We start from the raw sequence: 20,839 nt of genomic DNA, 5'->3' as shown, positions 1-20,839 counted from the left end.
TAAGCGGTGACTCTGGCCGCTAAGCGGAGGCCTGTTTACTGTTCTTGATATTTTTGTAATACGTGTAGTCCGCTAAGCGAGATTTGGCCGCTAAGCGGCCGTAGCAGAAATTATGTTTATATTCTTTCATTTGAACCATTTTAGGGTTATGGTTTTGGGAAATTTTTAGTTCCAACTCCATCATTTTCATTCTTAGATTAGGATTAGCTTAGAAAACAACACTGGGTCATGCACTTGGAAGATCGGAGGTGGATTTCTCATCAACCGGAGCTGACAACCCGTGAGATGTTTGGTTTATCTCTTCTATTCTCTGTGTATTTCTTTGTGTTGGGTTTGTTTGTATAGTTACTTGAATCTTATGTATATTTACCGATTATAATGTTATGTTTAACTTGCTTTACGAATCTGTGTTGATGTTATCCTGGATTTTTGCTCTATGCTGGGGATTTAGGTTGCTTTAGAGATAAACTGCTTGAATCTTTATCTAGGATGATTATCTGTTGGTTCTGAACTCTAGAGATAGATTTAGAGCTAGCATTCACCGTTTGTATCTGTACGTAATGCTTTCGTGTTTGAGCGGCGCGCGAGAGATCGCCGACGCGAGAATACGGATGTTCTCGCGACTTCGCGTTAGAGATAACCTTAGTTGTGAGATGATCTCGTTTGTGCTCCAGAGATGGACGCTTATGTGAGAGATACGTGATGACATAGATAAGTATCGTGGGTTGAGTATAACGGGTTGGTAAGTGTATGTTTGTGAAGAGTGAATATATTTACATTCCTGATAAGTTATTTCTCTTCTAAGAATGTGTTTATTCTTTTCTTGTCTATATCTTTGTTTACTTTTTTCTCATTCAAACCCGAGCTCGAAACCATAGAAACTATTGAATGGCATCTCTCCATCTCTGAGGACGATAATTCCCGGATCAATATTTCCAAATCTTTTTTGTTGCTTGCCCTATACTGCATTCAACAAAATGGCGCCGTTGCCGGGGATGGTTTGATTGCATCGCAATAGTTTATGTGGTTTTGAGCTTTGTATATATCGTATATATTGTATAGTTTCACTTGTATATATATTTACTTGTACATGTTTACTTGTTTATGTTCACCATATAAGTTTACTTGTATATGTTACATATAAGTATACTTTTATTGGTGAATGTTGGTGAAACATGTTGATCTCGGATGAGCTCTTTAATAACAAATCTTCACTTTTCAACTTGTGAATCCAACATTCACTAACTTTTCTCTTTTTGTATAATAATAGTTGTTTGTGTTCCATACTTGTGCATATGTGTTGGTTTGTGTACATAATTGTATACTTGCGTTTTCTTTTATGTTTGTATAATTGTTGTATATATTTGTACTCGTGACGTTTGTTGAGTGCTTTGGTTAGGACACTTTCTTTAGGCTTGTGCGGTGAGACGTCACCATGGCATGACGGAAGGAAGCTACTTTCCAAACACCGAAACAATAAAGGCGTCGAGCTAACGACGTAAAACAAGCGCTTGTTGGGAGGCACCCCAACGGTTGTAAATTGTTGTTTATATTCCAGTATAAGAGGTGTTTAGGTGAAGTGGAGAGGGCTGAAACACCTAAGTCTGTTCTGGTTTTTCTGAATTTTACTGTCATCGCTTAGCGAGCTCAGCTCCGCTAAGCGAGCATAGCAGAATTTTGTTTTCTTGCTTTGTACCAGTGGGGTTCCCATTCCACTTGGTTCACTCCTTTTCCCACTTTCACCAAGGTTAATTAGTAGTATATATTAGTTTTCTTTTTCTAATTCTTTTGTTGGTTGTTTGGATTCAAATTTTGTTCGGTAATTCGAAGATTTTTAAGGTGATTTTCCAAAGCTTGAGTGTTTCAACTTGCGGATGTATGGTAGGATATTGTTTTTTGAAGTCGTATCATTCAAGGTACTCATTTATCGCTTTCTATAGCATAACATGTTTAGGAAACTTTTCATTTGTACAATTACCATACCATTCATTCTTTTACATTACTTGCTTGTTGATTGAATCACTTTAGTTCCCAAACTATAAATGTGAGGAAGCTTTCCATTATTCACATATGCTGGAGGCCACAATCTTTGTTTTAACTGGATTTTATTATGCTTAATCTTTTGTTTATGTTGATTTTATGAAAGCATGAAAAGGATCAAGGCATTTTATTTCATTTTGAGCACAACCACCATAACCAAATAGTCAATTCACCTTGTGAGTGTGTGATCATTTGTTAACCCTTTTGAGCCTTTTTGTCAATATCCATGTTGTTTTTGCTAAATGCTTATCTTTGAGTGTTTAGTTCTCATTTTTGCATGGATGATTGATTCTTTGTTTTCTTGAACCCTCAACCATGATTTTTGGTATGAATTTTTACCTTGCCTTAGAAAGTAGGGAGTATTCATATGATGGTGTGGTTGAATTCAAGTTGGGGAGAGAAATGGTTGCTACTTATGTGGTTGTTGCTATGAGGTTGAAAAGAAAAAAGAAAAAAAATGTGAAAAGAAAAGAAAAGAAAAAAGAAAGAAAAAAATGTGAAAAAGTTTTGAAAAACAAAAAGAAAAGAAAAGCGAATAATTGTGCTAATAAGTATTGTGATTGGTTTGAGAAACTTGTGGTTATGGAAGAAGTTTAATCGAGGTTTTGTTGTTTGAATCTTTGGTGGATTGATCACTCCCTTAGGTTTAGGCAAGTTTTTGTTTCGATTAGCCTTAGGACATATCCCTTGTTTGTTAACCGAGCCACATTACAACCTTGAAAAGTCCTTGTGATTCTTGCTTTTGTATCTTCAATGTGATTTTTGGATGAATGCATAATTTAATCTTTTGTTTGCAAGATTGTTGGATGAGTGTTAAAAGTCTGTCACCTTTGTGTGTTCTTCATCCATTGATGAATTTTTGCTAGGTGTGATTCATGAGATAGCATGTATTGTGTTAGAATGTTTTGTATGCTTTTTGTACTTAGGATTTGTTTCGTTTACATGTTGTCGTTGTAGGATAGTGGTAAGTATTTACTTTGTTTATATGTTTTTGTATTGAGCCATACATTTGTTTTTGGTTTTCAAAACTTGTTGATTCACAATTCTTTGGTTTATTACTTTTGATTCTTTGATTTATTTGACATTGTTTGAGGACAAACAAAGTTTTAAGTTGGGGAGAGTTTGATAAGTGCCAAAATGTTGTTATTTTGAGTATATAATTGTGGCACTTATCGATTCTATTCATTCCGTTTTTGTAATAAAATCCTCACTTTTGTGTATATATTCACATTATTTAGTTTTCATATGTTTTATATACCGTTTAATAGTTTTTCCTTTGTTTTTATAGGTATTCATGCTTATTGGAGCTCGGGGAATAAAGTGTCGAAGGCACGGCTCCGATTGCGCGATTTTGGATCAAATAAGCAAGTTTTGTGCAGAGAGCGCCGCTGAGCGGCGTCTAAGCGCGCTTTCCAGGGGCGAACCAAATTTTTCTGGCCGCTAAGCGGAGGCCTGTTTACTGTTCTTGATATTTTTGTAATACGTGTAGTCCGCTAAGCGAGATTTGGCCGCTAAGCGGCCGTAGCAGAAATTATGTTTATATTCTTTCATTTGAACCATTTTAGGGTTATGGTTTTGGGAAAGTTTTAGTTCCAACTCCATCATTTTCATTCTTAGATTAGGATTAGCTTAGAAAACAACACTGGGTCATGCACTTGGAAGATCGGAGGTGGATTTCTCATCAACCGGAGCTGACAACCTGTGAGATGTTTGGTTTATCTCTTCTATTCTCTGTGTATTTCTTTGTGTTGGGTTTGTTTGTATAGTTACTTGAATCTTATGTATATTTACCGATTATAATGTTATGTTTAACTTGCTTTACGAATCTGTGTTGATGTTATCCTGGATTTTTGCTCTGTGCTGGGGATTTAGGCTGCTTTAGAGATAAACTGCTTGAATCTTTATCTAGGATGATTATCTGTTGGTTCTGAACTCTAGAGATAGATTTAGAGCTAGCATTCACCGTTTGTATCTGTACGTAATGTTTTCGTGTTTGAGCGGCGCGCGAGAGATCGCCGACGCGAGAATACGGATGTTCTCGCGACTTCGCGTTAGAGATAACCTTAGTTGTGAGATGATCTCGTTTGTGCTCCAGAGATGGACGCTTATGTGAGAGATACGTGATGACATAGATAAGTATCGTGGGTTGAGTATAACGGGTTGGTAAGTGTATGTTTGTGAAGAGTGAATATATTTACATTCCTGATAAGTTATTTCTCTTCTAAGAATGTGTTTATTCTTTTCTTGTCTATATCTTTGTTTACTTTTTTCTCATTCAAACCCGGGCTCGAAACCATAGAAACTATTGAATGGCATCTCTCCATCTCCGAGGACGATAATTCCCGGATCAATATTTCCAAATCTTTTTTGTTGCTTTCCCTATACTGCATTCAACAGGTATTTATAGGTATTATTCTAAAGGCGTAAATTGGATTAATATGTCATTTTGAGCAGTTAAGTTGTGATCGGATTTATTAGTCGGATTAGTCAGAGAAGTACAATTGCGAGTTGGTATTACTTAAGTTAAGGAGTGTCATACCCCAAAATTTGCCCATGCTAATCAATACACAAAGCTCCAAAATACAGTCTCCTATACAGAAACTCTAAACTAGGGTTTGACTAATTCAAGGGAAAAACACTGAATCAATGGCTCAAGGTGGTTCAATAAGTTCCCTAATATCCCAAAGTATCTCCATATGAAATTTCAAGTCAAACAGAACAAGTTTGGTCCTTCAAATCATGTTTAGGTCAACAGTCGACCCTCAAGGACAAAACAGTCATTTCAAGTCAAAGATACAGTCAAAGTTCAAGATACTTGGCCAACAACATCCTCATAACCCTAAAATCATCATTGGATCAAGGGTTGATCATGATGATGCAAGGAAAGATCAGAGAAGTCAAAAGTCAAGAGTTACTATTTTGGGCATGAACTGAAAAAGTCAACCAAACTTTGAAAATTCGCCAAATATTCATACTTCATCAGAAAAATTCCCACCAAAGCTCATGTTGAAGGGAATTCATTCCTCTATCCAATTGTCCAAGAATTAGAGCCCACAGGTCAATGGTTTAAGAATTATGGCCTCGTACATTATAAGTCCTTTTCAAAAGTCAACAAAAAGACACTTTTTTCAAAAGCTCATAAAATAAAAATGGAAAATGATTTTGATATGAGACCAAAGGCATTGGATAAAGGACTCTCTAAGGTTTCCAAAATGTCCTAGAACACCTCCATACCTCAAAAATTGAGAGAGATAGGCCTTCTTAAAGTTGAGCTATTTTGGAGGGAAAAATGTGAAAGAATTTAATTATTTTTGCAAAGAAGCCCAACTTCCCATGACCCAAACTTGATCTCCAAGATATCCATGGCCCTAAATCTGAATGCCACGAATTTTGAAATATTTATTTAATTTTATATGCATTTTTAATCATTTAAAAGTGATTTTAATTCATAAAAAATTAAGTAAAGATCAAATATTCAACCAAAAATCCAATTCCAATCAAATCCAATTTACATTTAACTCAAAAAACCAATCAAATTTCGTGCATATTCTATGTGGAAATTTATGGAAAAATTGGATCAAAAACTTGTCCATAATTAGAAAGATTTCATATGAATTCAATCAAATTTCTCCAACTACCAATTCAAAGATTTGACAAGATTTATTCTGTTTATATTAACCCTAATCCATCACATATAAGTAGCCAACAATTGAAGACCCCTAACTCACGAATTTCTGCAGCCAAAAGCTTCAAACCCGAGTCAAAAATCTCCAAGAAAATCAAAGTTCCAATTCCTAATTCCAGACGTTTCAAGTGTTTTTGGTGATTGCAAAACATTCCCTGATCATCATTGAACAAGTTTCGATTGCTCTCGAGATCCAGAACGCCAAGAACACGCTCCAATAAGCCACGGTTTGAGCACTTTTAAGTTTGTTCGATTTGCCTTATCCATGCATCATTCAAGCATTTAATCCATATATTCGTGTTCAGCATCATATTATTGTTGTTTCTGGATGTTTAATTGAGTTATGGTGGTGTCGTGAGCAAGATGCCATAATTAGGTTTCCAGAGTTTTTTTTTAGGGTTTTTTGATACAGGTAGCCTTTGGTCAAATTAAGACCATGGTTAGATTCGCGAAGGACATACGAATCTGATGGTGCCCTCGCGAACAATTTATTTGTGCTCTAGGTATGGTTCGTTATTTTTGCAGGTGTTAAAAGCAAGACCTTTTATAGCGCATCCATGGCAAGCGCTGTAAAAAAGCGTGTTGCAGAATTTTGGTGAAGAAGATGGAGACGTGTCTGTCTCCCATTGGCTCATTCAAACCGGAAAAGGGCGCGCGCGCGTGGGAGTTGGCCATGTGATCCCGTGCATCATGACTCACCCTGATATCATGCATCCACGTTCTATGGCCATCTGATCATGCTAATCCTAGATCCAATGCTGCAAGAGGCGCAGGCGCACCATGGACCTTTGCTGCCATGCCACACTAGAATAAAAGCTAAGAATTTTGCAAATTTTTTTTATTTTTAATTATACAGCCTTTGTTTTTTTTTATTTATATATATACACTTTGTTTTTTTTATGAAAATTATTTTTAGTATATAAAAGCTATATGAAAATTATATAGTATTTTCATAAAAATATTTTACATGTTTATTTTATTATTTAATATATTTATTTAAATTAATTCATATATACTTGTTTTCCTTTTATATTTATTTAATAACTTTATTTACTTATTTTTAAATCTTTAAAAAATCATAATTATTTTATTTAAATTCCAAAAATTTCATAAAAAATTGTTTTACTCTCGATTTAATTTTCTGAACCTGATTTAATTAACTAGGTCGTTAGACCAATAATTAATTAAATTATTTATTTTCTTTCATTCAACTTCGTACCCTAATTAGGGTTTATGAAGAATAAGCCATACACTGATTTTATTTTATTTTTCTTGTTATCAGGGTTAGCAATATAATTCGCCTCAAGTGCGCGCCTTCAAACAAACCTCGAAGATAAGTGTGCTGCTTTATTTGATTTTATTCTTTTAATTGATTTGTGATTAGGGTTTGCCTTGCCTTCACCCTCTCTTTCTGCCATGTCTTTTCAGGGTTACCTCCGAGGTTTCCTCCGACTCCAACCATATCAGATCAAATTCGAATCGAAGCTAAGTATTCCCTATTTATTCATTATTAGTTTATTTTTCTTTCATTTATTTTACGTTAACCCTGATTATCTTCGAATTAATAATACACTCACGCCTTGTCCGTTTCCTTGTCTGTTCTAATGATCAGAGTCAATGTTTCTGACAAATCCTTGCCCTCAACCCTGTCAGGCAAACACCAAAGCTAAGTACACTCTCTCTGTTTTATCTTTATTTCATTATTTTATTTTTCTTAATTAATGAAGTCTGCCCTCGAACCGATTATGCACTCACCTTCAATTTTCTGTTTCTTCTTTTTTGTCAGGTTTATCAATTGTCAAAGCTACGTTACTGGTAACTCTGTTTTAATATTTTCTCTGCTTTATTATTACTTATGTCAAACCCTATTAGGGATCCGCTGGTTTCATTGTCCCCTCCCCCATATTGCTTTTGTTCTTGCCTGTGCAACTCGTTAATTGAATTAGAATAACTAATTAAAAGATAAATATCTGAATTGAATCACGTGATTGGTGCACACACGCACGCTTTTGGGTAAACCTCTCTGTTGCCTGTTGCCTGTTGCCTTTGTGTTTTTGCAGAACAAGCCATTGTCCCTCGAATACGAGGATACCTCAGCCATGCTGCCTCGAATACTAAAGGTCATACGACCCTAAATGATGCTGCCTTCGATACACAAATGACCTCGACCCCCGGAAGTTGCCTACGAAAAAGGCTGAGGTATCTTCTGGCTGCCTACTAAATGGCTTGTTCTGATCCTTACCTTAGACTACCTGCCCTTCTATGGCATGGGACAGTCTTATGGCAAAGGATGCTTCGATGACCCTTCAACCTCCAAACGAAAGGCTTCCTGCCCTCTTATGGCAAGGATAGACCCTTTCATTCTAAAAGGCAAAAAGAGACCTATCATCTGAGTTTAAGGTAATTGCCCCTAATTGCCTTGCAATGCTCAAACCTTTTTATATTCTTTCTCATAATTTTTCAAAAGGGCAACGCTTATTCACAAGCTAAAGTCCCTATCTTTTTCATCTACATTTTCTAAACAAACGAGCAAGCAAAGCAATTAAGAGCCCATGGAAAACCATGGATGCAAAGGGTGCCTTACACCTTCCCTTTGCATAAATTACCCCCCGAACTTAGATTTCTTTAAAAAGGTTTTTTTTCTGTTTCTTTTTGCCTTTCCGAATTTGTTTGGATAAAATAAAAGTCGGTGGCGACTCTTGCTTACCGCGACATTTCGATCGATAAAAAGTCAGTTCACCGTATTACAGAACTGGCGACTCTGCTGGGGAAATTTCGATTAAGAGGGGTTACCTTAAAAGTTTAGGATTCATTTTAAATTGTTTGCTTTGTTTGTTTTATTTTTCAGGGGCGTTTTGGGAATTAACTGAAGGACGAATCCTATTCCCGGATTCAAGTACATCTAAGATAGGAAGTGGCATAGTCATGGCGACCTCCCTTGTGTATGCTTGGGATTGGTCAATATGAGAGTTCACGCTTAAGTTAGGCCTCCATGGGTGTTTGCATGCTTCTCTTGTATGAGGGAGGTTCGTGCCGATGTCTGTGGGTGAGTCGGAGCTTAAGGACCTTTAGTTACCTTTAACCCATCCTGACTTTTAGGAACGTAGTGGGGGGACTACTCTTGATGTATGTTGAGAGCATAGTCGCTACCCGATACTACAACTCAGATAGGTTCTTTCTCAAAGTATCATTGCATGGTATGTATGTATCATGTTCGAGGGTGCTTTAGGAGGGCTGACAATTCTGGGTAACTCGGTAGAACCCGTTGCTGATATCATCCTCATCCATAGAAATACCCTTGGGAAGGACACCTGATCAGACTCCATGCAAGCCTTAAGCCAAAAATTGTGTGACTTGTATGACTTGCGTGACTCGTGTGACTTACTTGTGTTTACTACTAACCTTCGTTTCCTCGCAGGTTTCGTTAAAAGGACATGTTTGCCCTTACTATCTCACACTATGCCTAATGAATTGCATTCGCATAACACTCATGACATCATGACATCATAAGCATAACATGATTTAACTAACCCTTTCAAGGATCTTAGGGATTTAGGCGCACAATTTCAGGTGCCCTTATCAAAGGTTGATCTCCTAATCAAGGGGCAAGAGGATTTATTTTTCTCTGGCCACATACCTTCCAATTCAAAGACACAATGCCTAATCAAGGGGCAAGAGGATTTATTTTCCCTTAGCCATATACTTTCAAATTTAGAAGTATCCCGAATCAGAGGCTATGACCCACTTGATATGGTGAGCTCGATTCTCAAAAAAAGGATGTTCAAAGACAAAGTTCATATTTCTTCAAACGAAGATGCGACCAAATCATTTCTAATGTTGCTAACTAAATTCCCAAGGATCCTTGAAAACATTGCATATGCATAATCATATCATTCATAAACATCGCATCACAGGTTTCATAAAATCAAATGCCTCATCTTTGTTGCTGTTTATTTCAGTAAGAAAGATGAATCTCGAGCAATCAGTCAAAGACCTTCAAGCTCAGAATGCCCAGTTTCAAGATCTGATCCTGAACTTATCCAAGGGGCAAGACGAGCTGAAAACCCTTCTGACTAAGAAGGAGAAAAAGACCAAGAAGCCCAAAGGAGTGATCAATATGGGTAGAAGGTTCAAAGGTCGTCCCAAGAAAGCTGAGGATGCTGAAATTCCCAAGAATGAGGAAGATGAAGAGAGAGATGATATCAGTGTCAAGAACAATCAGGGAAGCCATGTAGGTTCTGATGGGGAAGAAGAAGAAGAAGAAGAGTATCCCGAGGATGAGGATGAATCTGATGAGAGGTATAGGCAGTTGGAAGAACGTCTAAGAAGCGTGGAAATTCAAAAGGTACCTGGGCTGGATCTTGAAGAATTAGGACTCGTTCCTGGAGTCGTTATTCCTCCAAAATTCAAAACTCCCGCCTTTGCTAAGTATGATGGAGTCTCTTGTCCTAAACTACACTTGAGGTCTTATGTAAGGAAGATTCAACCTCACACTGCTGATAAGAGGCTCTGGATCCATTTCTTTCAGGAAAGCTTATCTGGAACTCAACTCGAATGGTACTATCAACTGGAAAGTACCAACATCCATACCTGGGAAGACTTAGTTGTTGCCTTCTATAAGCAATACCAATATAATTCCGATCTTGCACCAACTCGCATGCAACTGCAAAGCATGTCTATGGGACCTAAAGAAAGTTTCAAAGAGTACGCACAAAAGTGGAGAGATTTAGCTGGGAGAGTCCAACCTTCTTTGACTGATAGGGAGTTGGTGGACATGTTCATGGGCACGCTAACTGGACCATTCTATAGTCACTTACTGGGTAGTTCTTCGTCTGGGTTTACTGATCTTATCTTGACTGGAGAACGTGTTGAGAGTGGTATCCGAAGTGGAAAGATTCAAGTGGGCGCATCCTCTAGTGCTGCAAAGAATCCATATCATGGAAAAAATGAGTCTAATGTTGTTCATAGTCAGAAGGGCCGTGATAAGAACGATCAGAATCAGTCTGTTGGTGCCGTCCTCATCTCTACTCCAACATCTCAACAATCTCCCAGACAAGAGTATCAACGCAAAACTGATAGACCAAGGAGACAATTCACCCCGATCAACATGCCTTTGTCTCAAGCCTTACAACATCTACTAAAGGCTAAGCTGATCACCCTAAAGGATCCTCCGAAGTTTCCCAACACTGCAAGCCCGTCTTACGATCCCAAGGCTACATGCGCCTACCATTCTAATGCTACTGGACACAATGCCGACAACTGCTGGGCATTGAAAAATAAGATTCAAGATATGATAGATGCTGGTGAAATTGAGTTCGACACTCCTGCAACTCCTAATGTGATCACTGCTCCCATGCCTAATCACAACAAGATTGCTAATGTTATGGATGGCTAGAAGGATGAACCTTTAGATCATTAGATTTACTTTCTCTTGCAATTTCTATTCTGTTTAAACACTCAAATTATGATAGACATTATTTGTTTTAATAATCATCATCAGTGCATTGCATATGTTTGTCTTGAATAAATTATTTCGCTATCACTCTTCTTAAATTATGTCTTTACTCTGCATATGTTTTGTGATACTCAACTCCTGCTAAGCTGTAAGCCTTTTAAGGGAGGATGACGAAAACGATACCGCAACCTCATACAGTATGCTTTTGAATGGACTATGCTGACGATGTACAGGCATTGTTTCAATTCCTAAAACAGTGGAGATATAAGGATGATAATCCCTCGTCAACCCCTTTGAGCCTAAGAAGTAGAAGTTTCTTTCTTGTGCTAATTAAAACCCTTGATCATAACCTGGGGCAGGGTAGTTCTCAGTTAATTTGGTTTTGCATTCTATTTTAAGAGAATCATTCTTTCAACAAAGGTTTCAATCACAAGCGTTCATCCGTACACATCAAAGGAGTGTTGGAGATGTCAATCAAAAGACAATGATGGTTCGTCAATCATCAAACAAGACAGTCAATATCTTCAAAAGAAAAAATGAAAAATGTATATACAAAGAAAAGCCTGCTAAGTCAAAAATAAAAAAGGGTGACTTAGGCAAAAATCAAGGCATCCCGCTGACTGTAAGCTCAAAATAGACAGTTCAGGCAAAAGTTAGGGATATAAAAAAGATGAAAGAAGAGAAGTTAATAAATTCCTGAACAACACAATATTGTGACTACCAAAAGGAAGAAGTGACCGCCATCTCAAAAAGTTCTCTCTGCTTGTGAACCATCATCATTATCAAAGGTGCAAATCCAAAAGTCTCTTGGAAATTGAATGCATAAGTTGAAATAACTGAGCTTAGGATTGAAGATCATCACGAAGAGGGGTGGGTACAATTAAATTTTGAGCCTTTATCTTTTGTTTCTTAAAACCGTGAACCAAGCCACGTTACAACCCTCGAAAGTCCTAACTGAAGCATGGTTAGTTCGAAAGCATACTGTCACAACAAAGGTATCCTGACTCCTTAAGGTTTACCAAAAATGCTGAGTTGATGTTCCGTTTTTACAAACATCACGTTTTTACAAACATCATGTTTTTATAAATATCAGTGATTTTACATCTCCAGTCCTAATGTATTTCAAAAACTCAAGACAAACATATACATTGCATCTCATGAATTCATTATTAAACAAATCCTGCTACATAATTTCAAATGTTAGCAACAGGACGAACTTGCACAGGGTACAACTAATGACTAACAGTTATCCCGACAGACATGATCACTCCAGAAGCAATGTCTCCTGCGTATACAAGGGGCACGACATGTTCCAAGAAACTCTCAAATACTTATATCAACGATCAATCTGGGGCAATCAAGTCAAGATTCCGAGAATCTCTCAAAGATGCCAAAAACAATCAGGGGCATGCATCCAAGTAAATCTGAATCTATTTTTGACCAACATGGGGCATTGTCTTGAGCCTATGATTACTAGGGGCATATCGCCCATAGTGTACATCTCACAAAGTCCTCGTGAGGCGAATCTTTCCAAAGTTCCTACTAACTGGGGCAAATCTATGCAAGTCCAGTTCGACATCTTGACCAATACTCAGTGACGTGTCCTAATCAAGTCCAGGAATGGTAGGTACTATAATACTGGGGGCAACATTCAAGATATCCACGTCTTCCCACAGAGCCGGGTTCACGAGATCATATCCCCACAGAGTAATCATTAAGAAGATATCTTCAAATGCTCTCGTCCCGACAAAGACATGGCTCCCCAACAGAGTTTACATCTTCGACACTATCAGTTCTCCAACACTTTGTTCTTCTCCAACACGGTTTATTAATATCTCTAAATCCCCCAATCTGGGTACATCAAGTTACTGATCACCCCCAAGCAAGAAATCCTAAATCCACAGCTGAGCCTCTCCAAGAAAAGATCAAAACATCAAACTCACAATGACACAGAGATTTATCTTCTCAATCAAAATGCTTCGAGAAACATAAATCATATCCATACATCATATGCATCACATGCATATTCATACCTTGCATGCATTTATAATTCATACATAACATATAAAGCGCCCTATTTATTTGTAAGAACTCCATCTCATTCATTACATACATCATGAACATTGCATGAAACTGACATTATTACCAAGTGAATATTATCTGACAGGTACATTACAAAGATTCGAATCATATTCAAAGCCTAACGCACGGCACTCCAGACATCTACGGATGCAATCGGGATTAGTCTAACGCACGACTCATTCCTTCAACCTGACGCACGGTTTTCCAGACATCTGAGGATGCAATTGAGAATAGTCTAACGCACGATTCATTCTTCGACCTAACGCACGGTCTTCCAGACATCTACGGATGCAATCGGGATTAGTCTAACGCACGACTCATTCCTTCAACCTGACGCACGGTTTTCCAGACATCTGAGGATGCAATTGAGAATAGTCTAACGCACGATTCATTCTTCGACCTAACGCACGGTCTTCCAGACATCTACGGATGCAATTTGGATTAGTCTAACGCATGACTCATCCATCAACCTAACGCACGGTTTTCCATACATCTGAGGATGCAATCAAGATTAGTCTAACGTACGACTTATCTTCAACCTAACGCACGGTTTTCCATACATCTGAGGATGCAATCAAGATTAGTCTAACGTACGACTTATCTTCAACCTAACGCACGGTTTTCCAGACATCTACGAATGCAAACAGGCTAGCATACGACACATTCTAACTCTCAATCTTATCAAGTCAGATGGCATCTTTAAGCCCATCTAAATCATACATCTTTTCCAAACACCTGGGTGGCATCTTCAAGCCCATCTCCGACAAAAGTCCCTACTCCAGCTAGGGCAAATTTCTTGGTATTCTAGTGTTCAATCATCTTCCACCTTCAGATACCGACTGGCATGCAGACCACTCTACATCTTCAGGTTTAAGATAATTGAACAGGGGCAGCTGTCATACCCCAAAATTTGCCCATGCTAATCAATACACAAAGCTCCAAAATACAGTCTCCTATACAGAAACTCTAAACTAGGGTTTGACTAATTCAAGGGAAAAACACTGAATCAATGGCTCAAGGTGGTTCAATAAGTTCCCTAATATCCCAAAGTATCTCCATATGAAATTTCAAGTCAAACAGAACAAGTTTGGTCCTTCAAATCATGTTTAGGTCAACAGTCGACCCTCAAGGACAAAACAGTCATTTCAAGTCAAAGATACAGTCAAAGTTCAAGATACTTGGCCAACAACATCCTCATAACCCTAAAATCATCATTGGATCAAGGGTTGATCATGATGATGCAAGGAAAGATCAGAGAAGTCAAAAGTCAAGAGTTACTATTTTGGGCATGAACTGAAAAAGTCAACCAAACTTTGAAAATTCGCCAAATATTCATACTTCATCAGAAAAATTCCCACCAAAGCTCATGTTGAAGGGAATTCATTCCTCTATCCAATTGTCCAAGAATTAGAGCCCACAGGTCAATGGTTTAAGAATTATGGCCTCGTACATTATAAGTCCTTTTCAAAAGTCAACAAAAAGACACTTTTTTCAAAAGCTCATAAAATAAAAATGGAAAATGATTTTGATATGAGACCAAAGGCATTGGATAAAGGACTCTCTAAGGTTTCCAAAATGTCCTAGAACACCTCCATACCTCAAAAATTGAGAGAGATAGGCCTTCTTAAAGTTGAGCTATTTTGGAGGGAAAAATGTGAAAGAATTTAATTATTTTTGCAAAGAAGCCCAACTTCCCATGACCCAAACTTGATCTCCAAGATATCCATGGCCCTAAATCTGAATGCCACGAATTTTGAAATATTTATTTAATTTTATATGCATTTTTAATCATTTAAAAGTGATTTTAATTCATAAAAAATTAAGTAAAGATCAAATATTCAACCAAAAATCCAATTCCAATCAAATCCAATTTACATTTAACTCAAAAAACCAATCAAATTTCGTGCATATTCTATGTGGAAATTTATGGAAAAATTGGATCAAAAACTTGTCCATAATTAGAAAGATTTCATATGAATTCAATCAAATTTCTCCAACTACCAATTCAAAGATTTGACAAGATTTATTCTGTTTATATTAACCCTAATCCATCACATATAAGTAGCCAACAATTGAAGACCCCTAACTCACGAATTTCTGCAGCCAAAAGCTTCAAACCCGAGTCAAAAATCTCCAAGAAAATCAAAGTTCCAATTCCTAATTCCAGGACGTTTCAAGTGTTTTTGGTGATTGCAAAACATTCCCTGATCATCATTGAACAAGTTTCGATTGCTCTCGAGATCCAGAACGCCAAGAACACGCTCCAATAAGCCACGGTTTGAGCACTTTTAAGTTTGTTCGATTTGCCTTATCCATGCATCATTCAAGCATTTAATCCATATATTCGTGTTCAGCATCATATTATTGTTGTTTCTGGATGTTTAATTGAGTTATGGTGGTGTCGTGAGCAAGATGCCATAATTAGGTTTCCAGAGTTTTTTTTTAGGGTTTTTTGATACAGGTAGCCTTTGGTCAAATTAAGACCATGGTTAGATTCGCGAAGGACATACGAATCTGATGGTGCCCTCGCGAACAATTTATTTGTGCTCTAGGTATGGTTCGTTATTTTTGCAGGTGTTAAAAGCAAGACCTTTTATAGCGCATCCATGGCAAGCGCTGTAAAAAAGCGTGTTGCAGAATTTTGGTGAAGAAGATGGAGACGTGTCTGTCTCCCATTGGCTCATTCAAACCGGAAAAGGGCGCGCGCGCGTGGGAGTTGGCCATGTGATCCCGTGCATCATGACTCACCCTGATATCATGCATCCACGTTCTATGGCCATCTGATCATGCTAATCCTAGATCCAATGCTGCAAGAGGCGCAGGCGCACCATGGACCTTTGCTGCCATGCCACACTAGAATAAAAGCTAAGAATTTTGCAAATTTTTTTTATTTTTAATTATACAGCCTTTGTTTTTTTTTATTTATATATATACACTTTGTTTTTTTTATGAAAATTATTTTTAGTATATAAAAGCTATATGAAAATTATATAGTATTTTCATAAAAATATTTTACATGTTTATTTTATTATTTAATATATTTATTTAAATTAATTCATATATACTTGTTTTCCTTTTATATTTATTTAATAACTTTATTTACTTATTTTTAAATCTTTAAAAAATCATAATTATTTTATTTAAATTCCAAAAATTTCATAAAAAATTGTTTTACTCTCGATTTAATTTTCTGAACCTGATTTAATTAACTAGGTCGTTAGACCAATAATTAATTAAATTATTTATTTTCTTTCATTCAACTTCGTACCCTAATTAGGGTTTATGAAGAATAAGCCATACACTGATTTTATTTTATTTTTCTTGTTATCAGGGTTAGCAATATAATTCGCCTCAAGTGCGCGCCTTCAAACAAACCTCGAAGATAAGTGTGCTGCTTTATTTGATTTTATTCTTTTAATTGATTTGTGATTAGGGTTTGCCTTGCCTTCACCCTCTCTTTCTGCCATGTCTTTTCAGGGTTACCTCCGAGGTTTCCTCCGACTCCAACCATATCAGATCAAATTCGAATCGAAGCTAAGTATTCCCTATTTATTCATTATTAGTTTATTTTTCTTTCATTTATTTTACGTTAACCCTGATTATCTTCGAATTAATAATACACTCACGCCTTGTCCGTTTCCTTGTCTGTTCTAATGATCAGAGTCAATGTTTCTGACAAATCCTTGCCCTCAACCCTGTCAGGCAAACACCAAAGCTAAGTACACTCTCTCTGTTTTATCTTTATTTCATTATTTTATTTTTCTTAATTAATGAAGTCTGCCCTCGAACCGATTATGCACTCACCTTCAATTTTCTGTTTCTTCTTTTTTGTCAGGTTTATCAATTGTCAAAGCTACGTTACTGGTAACTCTGTTTTAATATTTTCTCTGCTTTATTATTACTTATGTCAAACCCTATTAGGGATCCGCTGGTTTCATTGTCCCCTCCCCCATATTGCTTTTGTTCTTGCCTGTGCAACTCGTTAATTGAATTAGAATAACTAATTAAAAGATAAATATCTGAATTGAATCACGTGATTGGTGCACACACGCACGCTTTTGGGTAAACCTCTCTGTTGCCTGTTGCCTGTTGCCTTTGTGTTTTTGCAGAACAAGCCATTGTCCCTCGAATACGAGGATACCTCAGCCATGCTGCCTCGAATACTAAAGGTCATACGACCCTAAATGATGCTGCCTTCGATACACAAATGACCTCGACCCCCGGAAGTTGCCTACGAAAAAGGCTGAGGTATCTTCTGGCTGCCTACTAAATGGCTTGTTCTGATCCTTACCTTAGACTACCTGCCCTTCTATGGCATGGGACAGTCTTATGGCAAAGGATGCTTCGATGACCCTTCAACCTCCAAACGAAAGGCTTCCTGCCCTCTTATGGCAAGGATAGACCCTTTCATTCTAAAAGGCAAAAAGAGACCTATCATCTGAGTTTAAGGTAATTGCCCCTAATTGCCTTGCAATGCTCAAACCTTTTTATATTCTTTCTCATAATTTTTCAAAAGGGCAACGCTTATTCACAAGCTAAAGTCCCTATCTTTTTCATCTACATTTTCTAAACAAACGAGCAAGCAAAGCAATTAAGAGCCCATGGAAAACCATGGATGCAAAGGGTGCCTTACACCTTCCCTTTGCATAAATTACCCCCCGAACTTAGATTTCTTTAAAAAGGTTTTTTTTCTGTTTCTTTTTGCCTTTCCGAATTTGTTTGGATAAAATAAAAGTCGGTGGCGACTCTTGCTTACCGCGACATTTCGATCGATAAAAAGTCAGTTCACCGTATTACAGAACTGGCGACTCTGCTGGGGAAATTTCGATTAAGAGGGGTTACCTTAAAAGTTTAGGATTCATTTTAAATTGTTTGCTTTGTTTGTTTTATTTTTCAGGGGCGTTTTGGGAATTAACTGAAGGACGAATCCTATTCCCGGATTCAAGTACATCTAAGATAGGAAGTGGCATAGTCATGGCGACCTCCCTTGTGTATGCTTGGGATTGGTCAATATGAGAGTTCACGCTTAAGTTAGACCTCCATGGGTGTTTGCATGCTTCTCTTGTATGAGGGAGGTTCGTGCCGATGTCTGTGGGTGAGTCGGAGCTTAAGGACCTTTAGTTACCTTTAACCCATCCTGACTTTTAGGAACGTAGTGGGGGGACTACTCTTGATGTATGTTGAGAGCATAGTCGCTACCCGATACTACAACTCAGATAGGTTCTTTCTCAAAGTATCATTGCATGGTATGTATGTATCATGTTCGAGGGTGCTTTAGGAGGGCTGACAATTCTGGGTAACTCGGTAGAACCCGTTGCTGATATCATCCTCATCCATAGAAATACCCTTGGGAAGGACACCTGATCAGACTCCATGCAAGCCTTAAGCCAAAAATTGTGTGACTTGTATGACTTGCGTGACTCGTGTGACTTACTTGTGTTTACTACTAACCTTCGTTTCCTCGCAGGTTTCGTTAAAAGGACATGTTTGCCCTTACTATCTCACACTATGCCTAATGAATTGCATTCGCATAACACTCATGACATCATGACATCATAAGCATAACATGATTTAACTAACCCTTTCAAGGATCTTAGGGATTTAGGCGCACAATTTCAGGTGCCCTTATCAAAGGTTGATCTCCTAATCAAGGGGCAAGAGGATTTATTTTTCTCTGGCCACATACCTTCCAATTCAAAGACACAATGCCTAATCAAGGGGCAAGAGGATTTATTTTCCCTTAGCCATATACTTTCAAATTTAGAAGTATCCCGAATCAGAGGCTATGACCCACTTGATATGGTGAGCTCGATTCTCAAAAAAAGGATGTTCAAAGACAAAGTTCATATTTCTTCAAACGAAGATGCGACCAAATCATTTCTAATGTTGCTAACTAAATTCCCAAGGATCCTTGAAAACATTGCATATGCATAATCATATCATTCATAAACATCGCATCACAGGTTTCATAAAATCAAATGCCTCATCTTTGTTGCTGTTTATTTCAGTAAGAAAGATGAATCTCGAGCAATCAGTCAAAGACCTTCAAGCTCAGAATGCCCAGTTTCAAGATCTGATCCTGAACTTATCCAAGGGGCAAGACGAGCTGAAAACCCTTCTGACTAAGAAGGAGAAAAAGACCAAGAAGCCCAAAGGAGTGATCAATATGGGTAGAAGGTTCAAAGGTCGTCCCAAGAAAGCTGAGGATGCTGAAATTCCCAAGAATGAGGAAGATGAAGAGAGAGATGATATCAGTGTCAAGAACAATCAGGGAAGCCATGTAGGTTCTGATGGGGAAGAAGAAGAAGAAGAAGAGTATCCCGAGGATGAGGATGAATCTGATGAGAGGTATAGGCAGTTGGAAGAACGTCTAAGAAGCGTGGAAATTCAAAAGGTACCTGGGCTGGATCTTGAAGAATTAGGACTCGTTCCTGGAGTCGTTATTCCTCCAAAATTCAAAACTCCCGCCTTTGCTAAGTATGATGGAGTCTCTTGTCCTAAACTACACTTGAGGTCTTATGTAAGGAAGATTCAACCTCACACTGCTGATAAGAGGCTCTGGATCCATTTCTTTCAGGAAAGCTTATCTGGAACTCAACTCGAATGGTACTATCAACTGGAAAGTACCAACATCCATACCTGGGAAGACTTAGTTGTTGCCTTCTATAAGCAATACCAATATAATTCCGATCTTGCACCAACTCGCATGCAACTGCAAAGCATGTCTATGGGACCTAAAGAAAGTTTCAAAGAGTACGCACAAAAGTGGAGAGATTTAGCTGGGAGAGTCCAACCTTCTTTGACTGATAGGGAGTTGGTGGACATGTTCATGGGCACGCTAACTGGACCATTCTATAGTCACTTACTGGGTAGTTCTTCGTCTGGGTTTACTGATCTTATCTTGACTGGAGAACGTGTTGAGAGTGGTATCCGAAGTGGAAAGATTCAAGTGGGCGCATCCTCTAGTGCTGCAAAGAATCCATATCATGGAAAAAATGAGTCTAATGTTGTTCATAGTCAGAAGGGCCGTGATAAGAACGATCAGAATCAGTCTGTTGGTGCCGTCCTCATCTCTACTCCAACATCTCAACAATCTCCCAGACAAGAGTATCAACGCAAAACTGATAGACCAAGGAGACAATTCACCCCGATCAACATGCCTTTGTCTCAAGCCTTACAACATCTACTAAAGGCTAAGCTGATCACCCTAAAGGATCCTCCGAAGTTTCCCAACACTGCAAGCCCGTCTTACGATCCCAAGGCTACATGCGCCTACCATTCTAATGCTACTGGACACAATGCCGACAACTGCTGGGCATTGAAAAATAAGATTCAAGATATGATAGATGCTGGTGAAATTGAGTTCGACACTCCTGCAACTCCTAATGTGATCACTGCTCCCATGCCTAATCACAACAAGATTGCTAATGTTATGGATGGCTAGAAGGATGAACCTTTAGATCATTAGATTTACTTTCTCTTGCAATTTCTATTCTGTTTAAACACTCAAATTATGATAGACATTATTTGTTTTAATAATCATCATCAGTGCATTGCATATGTTTGTCTTGAATAAA

Source organism: Vicia villosa, linkage group LG7 (genome assembly GCF_029867415.1).
Source record: "Vicia villosa cultivar HV-30 ecotype Madison, WI linkage group LG7, Vvil1.0, whole genome shotgun sequence".
Classification (NCBI taxonomy): domain Eukaryota; kingdom Viridiplantae; phylum Streptophyta; class Magnoliopsida; order Fabales; family Fabaceae; genus Vicia; species Vicia villosa.
This window is presented reverse-complemented; position numbering follows the sequence as displayed.